This window comes from Triticum dicoccoides, chromosome 2B (assembly GCF_002162155.2).
Source record: "Triticum dicoccoides isolate Atlit2015 ecotype Zavitan chromosome 2B, WEW_v2.0, whole genome shotgun sequence".
Classification (NCBI taxonomy): Eukaryota; Viridiplantae; Streptophyta; class Magnoliopsida; order Poales; family Poaceae; genus Triticum; species Triticum dicoccoides.
The window spans coordinates 652,560,113-652,566,400 of record NC_041383.1 but is presented as its reverse complement, the minus strand read 5'-3'; positions in this window follow the sequence as shown (position 1 = coordinate 652,566,400).

The following is a 6,288-nucleotide window of genomic DNA, read 5'->3' as shown; positions in this document are numbered from 1 at the left end:
GCGACCTCGGGCGGAGTCGCCCACGGCTGGGAACGGGCCACGGGGGCCCGTGGCGGGCCGAGCGGGCCGGCACGGTGGGTGGAGGCGGCGGTGACACGTGGCGGCCTCCGATTGGGCGGGGCGCGGCGGCAGACGCGTCCGGCCGGGGTTGGACATGTCCGGCGTGGCGTGGAGGGGAAAATCTAGGGTTTGGGGTGTTGGACTGCGAAATTTTCGGGGAGGGGCACATATTTATAGGTAGAGGGAGCTAGGAGGCTCCAAATGAGGAGCGGTTTTCGCCAAACGATCGTGATCGAACGACCGAGAGCATGGAGGGGGTTTGGATGGGTTTTGGGCCACTTTAGAGGGGTGTTGGGCTGTAAAGAGAAGGGGGGCTTTTACGGTTACTCAGTTAACCGTTGGAGTACCAAACGACCTCCAAATGACACGAAGCTTGACAGGTGGTCTAGCGGTGGTGTACCAAGGCCACTTGGCAATCCTCGGTCCATTTCGAGAACGTTTAACACCCGCTCACAACGAGAGACAAAAGGGGAACGCCGAAGGACATAGGAGTGCCGGATTGCAAAACGGACAACAGGGAAAATGCTCAGATTCAAGAAACGAACACGTATGCAAAATGAAATGCACATGATGACATGGCAAAATGCAACACGCAAGCAAATGACATGGCAACAACGGCGAATAACTGGCGGACACCTGGCGCAACGGATCCAGGGCGTTACAACACTCCTCCAGTAACAAGAGATCTTGTCCCGAGATCTTAGGAACGAGACGGAAGGGCAAAGGGATGAGGTGAGGCAAGAACTTAAAAGAAGAAGCAAAGAATCGAGAGTATAACAAGAAGCTAGAACCACGAATCTTCAAGAGAACGGACAAGATTTAGAGGAAAAACTCTTCTTCGGTCTTCAAATGACGACGAGAAACTCCACCTAAATTACTAAGATACTCCGGAGAATGAAAAAGAGGAAGGGTTGAACCAACAATGAAAAGAATTTGAAAGCGATCTTGGAGATGGCATCTGACTGATGAAATTCAGACTCCGAAAAGAATTAGGAATGGCTCCGAAATAATTAGAAGAGTCAGGTAAGATCCTGGGAAAAAAACCTGTGGGTTAGGGCCCACTAAAAGAAAAACACCGTTGGAAAGGGATGTTGAACATATAGATGATGCACCGGAACAATTGAACTATTTGAATGAGGTGACAACCTCGAATTAATTAGAACACAGACGAATCTCCTGAGATGTCTTCCGAACTCCGGAATAGTTAAATGGCGAGAGGCGAACGAGCAAGGAAAACACTTGAGCCGAGGAAAAGAATATGATCAACCCGAAAAACTTGAATTGAGTCCACGGAAAAGAGATGAAGAATGTCAAAAAAAAGAGAATTCACCGGTTGAAACAATTGTCAAAAGGCTGAAGAGGCTCCACACGAATGACATTGATGCTCGAAAGAGACTCAAGCTCTGTTAAGAAGAGGGTGGGAGGGCGGGAAAAACAAAGACAACTTGGAAGGGGGAACCGACGAATATCTTGAAGAGAAAACACCGGTTGAAAGAAAACAAAGGCTTCACACGAGTAGGATGGATACTCGATTACGGACTCCGGCTCCGAGATGAAAAAGGGGTGGGCGGGTGGGAAAAAAGAAAACAACTGAGGATTGAACTTGGCAACGATGAAGAGGCTCGAGTCAACTTGACGAGAAATGCACCGGATAAAAGAGCTGAGAACCAACGACCGAAAAAACCAACTGCGTGAACCTAAAGAAAATTTGAAGGGGAAGAGAAGTAAATCAAAATACCTACGTCAAGATTCCTCACCAGAGCGACGAAGGGGCAGATGAGTAGAAAGAATTCCTACTCTCCGATATAACTAGACTCCGAAAACAGTTTTCTTCTAGACTCAACACTACTAGGAAAAGGGCTATAGATGGAAATGACACTAATGGCGCACCAGACAAGTGGTGCGCCATTAGTATATACTAATGGCGCACCACCCTCAGATGCGCCATTAGTGTTGAAACTACTAATGGTGCACCCTGACCACGGTGCGCCATTAGTACCAAATTTTTTTTGAACTAGTGCGCCTGTCCAAACATACTAATGGCGCATCCCCTGGTGGTGCGCCATTACTAGTTGTAACTAGTAATGGCGCACCATCCAGGAGGTGCGCCACTAATGTTATTTTTTTATTATTGCTTTTATTCCTTTTTTTGCAAAAGTTCTAATGGCGCACCGCCAGGGGGTGCGCCATTAGTAACCTGGATTACTAATGGCGCATTTGTTGCTGGTGCGCCATTAGTAAGTGGGCAGCAACAAGATATTTTGGACAGCCTCTCCTCCCACACTCACTTTCTCCCCACTTCATTCTCTCCACCGCCTCCTCCTTGTCTCGGGTGCCTCCTCTTTTTCACCTCATTTCCACCATAGATTCATTCAAATTAAGTGGTTAAGTTACCTTGTTTTGCTAGGTAAGTAAGGGGGAAGCTATATTTATGTTGTTCTCCCTACAAACAATGTGCACATGCACTTTTTATGGCCTAGCTAGATCTATGTATGTTTGTGGTGTTGCATATGTTTGTGGTGTTGCATATGTGTTTGTGTTTGGAGGTGTACCGGTATTTGAAATGCGATAGTTGCCAATATTTTGCCGGAATGTTGATTCATTTCCGTTTCGGCGAGAATTTTGGCATTAAGCATTCTTTTTGGTCCTATTTTTAGGGAAAGTCATGCCAAATTTTTTCTTGGTTCTAAAATATCGTTTTGCTCTACCCCGCAGGCGACCATGGTCCGCACGATGACCGAAGGCATCGTGAATAGGTTTTTGAGGTCCGCGAAGGCCGAGATGCTTCAAAAGAACGAGACGGAGATAAGATGTCCGTGTCGAAGATGCAAGCTGAATAGCCTTATTGCGGACCCGGATTCTGGGCAGGTGCGGGACCACCTGCTCTTGCGTGGTTTCATGGATGGCTATTGGTGGCAAGGTGATGATGATGACTACGAAGTCGTTCATGGGGGCCGGGCAAGAAATGAGGAAGGGCAGCAAGACAACCACCGCGGCTCGGGGGGGCGAGAAGACGAAGAATCCCCAGGAGATGATCACGACGGTGATGCTGTACACAGTCATCATGTAGAAGATGCAGGACATGATGATGATGCCGGCGGAGCAGACGACGTTGGACCATCGATGGGCTGGGTGCAGGACCCTCATATTCAAGAGCTGCTTCTCAAGCAGACGGATAACGCAAGAGCTGCCGCTCGAGAGAAAGCCAAGATGGATCAACTTGAGTTAGACGCGGTTACTCCGTTGTATGAAGGATGCAGGCCCGAGGATACCCGCCTGAAAGTAACGCTCATGGCTCTGGAGATGAAGGTAAAACACAAAATGACCGACGCATGCTTCGACGAGAACATGTCATTCTGGCACGAACGTCTTCCCAAGGGGAACAAGTGCCCGACCAGTTTGGAGGAGGCAAAGAAAATCGTGTGTCCTCTGGATTTACCGCACGTGAAATACCATGTGTGCATGAACAATTGCATCATTTATCGGGACGAGCACGCGGAGTCTACAATATGTCCGGTGTGCGGTGTCACTCGATACAAGAAGAGGAAGAAAGCTCCTCGAAAAGTGGTGTGGTACTTTCCGATCACTCCTCGTCTGCAGCGGTATTTCGCGGATCCTAAGGTAGCAAAGCTCCTGCGTTGGCACGCGGATAGGGAGGAGAAGAAGCGAGAAGATGACGCAAATGATCCGGAGATAGATAAAAAAGACAAGATGCTGAGTCACCCTAAGGATGCGAGCAAGTGGCAAGCATTGAACTTCGAATACCCAGAATTTGGGAACGATCCAAGGAACATCGTGCTGGGCGCGAGCACCGATGGAGTCAATCCGTTTGGTAGCCAGAGAAGCACACATAGCACCTGGCCTGTGTTTGTGTGGATGTACAACCTTCCCCCCTGGTTGTGCATGAAGAGGAAGTACATTCACATGAGTATGCTAATTGAAGGGCCGAAACAACCAGGGAACGACATCAATCTGTATCTGGGGCTGCTGAAAGAGGAGCTTGACACGCTGTGGAAAACGCCAGCCAATACGTGAGACGCCGCAGAGAAAGAATATTTCCCTATGAGAGCCGCACTGCTCACGACGGTGCACGACTATCTCGGTTACGGATATCTTGCGGGGCAGGTAGTCCACGGATTTTCTGGATGCGTAAGGTGCATGGATGACACAACGTATCGCCAGCTAGATAGAGATCCCGGGTCTTCGAAAACCGTGTTCATGGGACATCGAAGGTGGCTTCGCGACGATGACCCGTGGAGGAAACGCAAGGATCTGTTCGATGGTGAAACCGAACCCCGAAAACGCCCGTGTACGAGGAGCGGCGAGGAAATAGACAAGCTGTTGAAAAATTGGAAAGACTGCCCACTGCCGGGAAAGAAGCAAAAGGCGCCAGAGCCGGGAAAGAAGCGAAAGGCGCCAGAGCCGCTGCTGAAGGTATGGAAAACGAGGTCTGTTTTCTGGGACTTGCCGTAGTGGAAGATCCACCGTGTGCCTCACAGCCTTGATGTCATGCATATCACGTAGAACGTGTGCGAGAGTCTGCTTGGTACCCTGCTCAACATGCCAGAGAGGACCAAAGATGGGCCGAAAGCAAGGGCAGACTTGAAATCAATGGGCATCAGGCAGGAGCTTCACGCTATAGATGATGATGATGATGATGATGATGATGAGGCGAAGCAGGACACAGAAAGTCGTCGCAAAGGCAAAAAGGCCAAGAAGACCGGAAATGACTACCCTCCCGCGTGCTTCACTCTAAGTCAGGAGGAGATCGAGCAGTTTTTCACCTGCCTCCTAGGAGTAAAACTTCCTTACGGTTACGCGGGGAAGATAAGCAGATACCTAGACCCAGCGAAGCAGAAGTTCAGCGGGATGAAGTCTCACGACTGTCACGTGCTGATGACGCAGATACTTCTAGTTGCAGCCCGTGGGATCATGGACGCGCAGGTCCGTGAAACGCTATTTGGCCTATGCAACTTCTTCGACGTCATCTCTCGGAAGTCGATTGGCGTGAGGCAACTCAGAAGGCTACAGGAAGAGATCGTGGTGATACTATGCGAGCTTGAGATGTACTTCCCGCCCGCATTCTTCGACGTTATGGTGTATCTGCTGGTCCATATAGTGGAGGATATCATCCAACTCGGGCCGACGTTCCTGCACAGCATGATGCCGTTCGAAAGGATGAATGGTGTCATCAAAGGATACGTTCGCAACCACACGCGAAGTCCTTTCTTACAAGAAGAAGTTTCTCTTCATAACAGTGAACAAAACTACTGTCAATCAGCTCAGTTCTAGTGCTGTTGGATTTTTTTTAATTGGCTTCTTGCAGTTTTGAAAATTCAGTTTATTCGGTTACTGAAAATTCAGTTAATTCAGTTAGGCACACAAATTTCAGAACTTTTGTGTGCCCTAGTACTTGGTGTTTGTAGAAAACCAGGAGTGTCAATGGGACTAGAATTCACTTGTTCTTATATGGGTTTGTAAAACTTGTTCATGTACTGAACTACTAATGCCTTGTGATGCTCTGAATTACTTGTGATGCCTCTGAATTACTTGTGATCACATTGAGAAAGACTTGTAAAGATGATGATCATCTTTAACAGAAAACAATTTGTGATGATTTTGCTAGTTTGCTGGGTTTTGTCTCCGACCATCGTGTCGTGATGATTTTGCAGGTACCCCGAGTGGACTCCAACGGGAATCCAACGGCGCCCGAACGAATAGTCAAGGGGTACTCGCTTCAGCTCGGGTGCATTGTCCGGAGCACCGTCTCGATCAACACCGAGAACCTGAGGCATCCTGACCGAGGGAATTTGCGCCACCTCCTCTTCACGAAGCTGCACGAACGATACAAGTTCCCCGCTGAATTCGAAAACACAAGCCTCAAAGGGAATAAAGTGAACAATGCTGCCCTCACTAAGATGAGCAAGGCCCTATCTACTTGGAAAAGCAATGTGAAGAGAATGATCGAGAAAGGTGAGAGTTATGAGAAGATCAAGGAGAAAAATCCTTCGATCACCGAAGATGACTACAACGACTTCAAGATCAATTGCTCGAGCACCGCAAGCTCCCAATCAAGTGAGTGGGGGAAACAAATGCGGGAGCTGAACATAGGGGAACACACACTCGGTCCCGACGGTTACAGAGTGGCGGAGCCTATATGGGACAAGGAGGAGGCGGACCGTGCCAAGCAAGGCCTACCGCCCCTCTTCGATAAATACGGTGACAAGC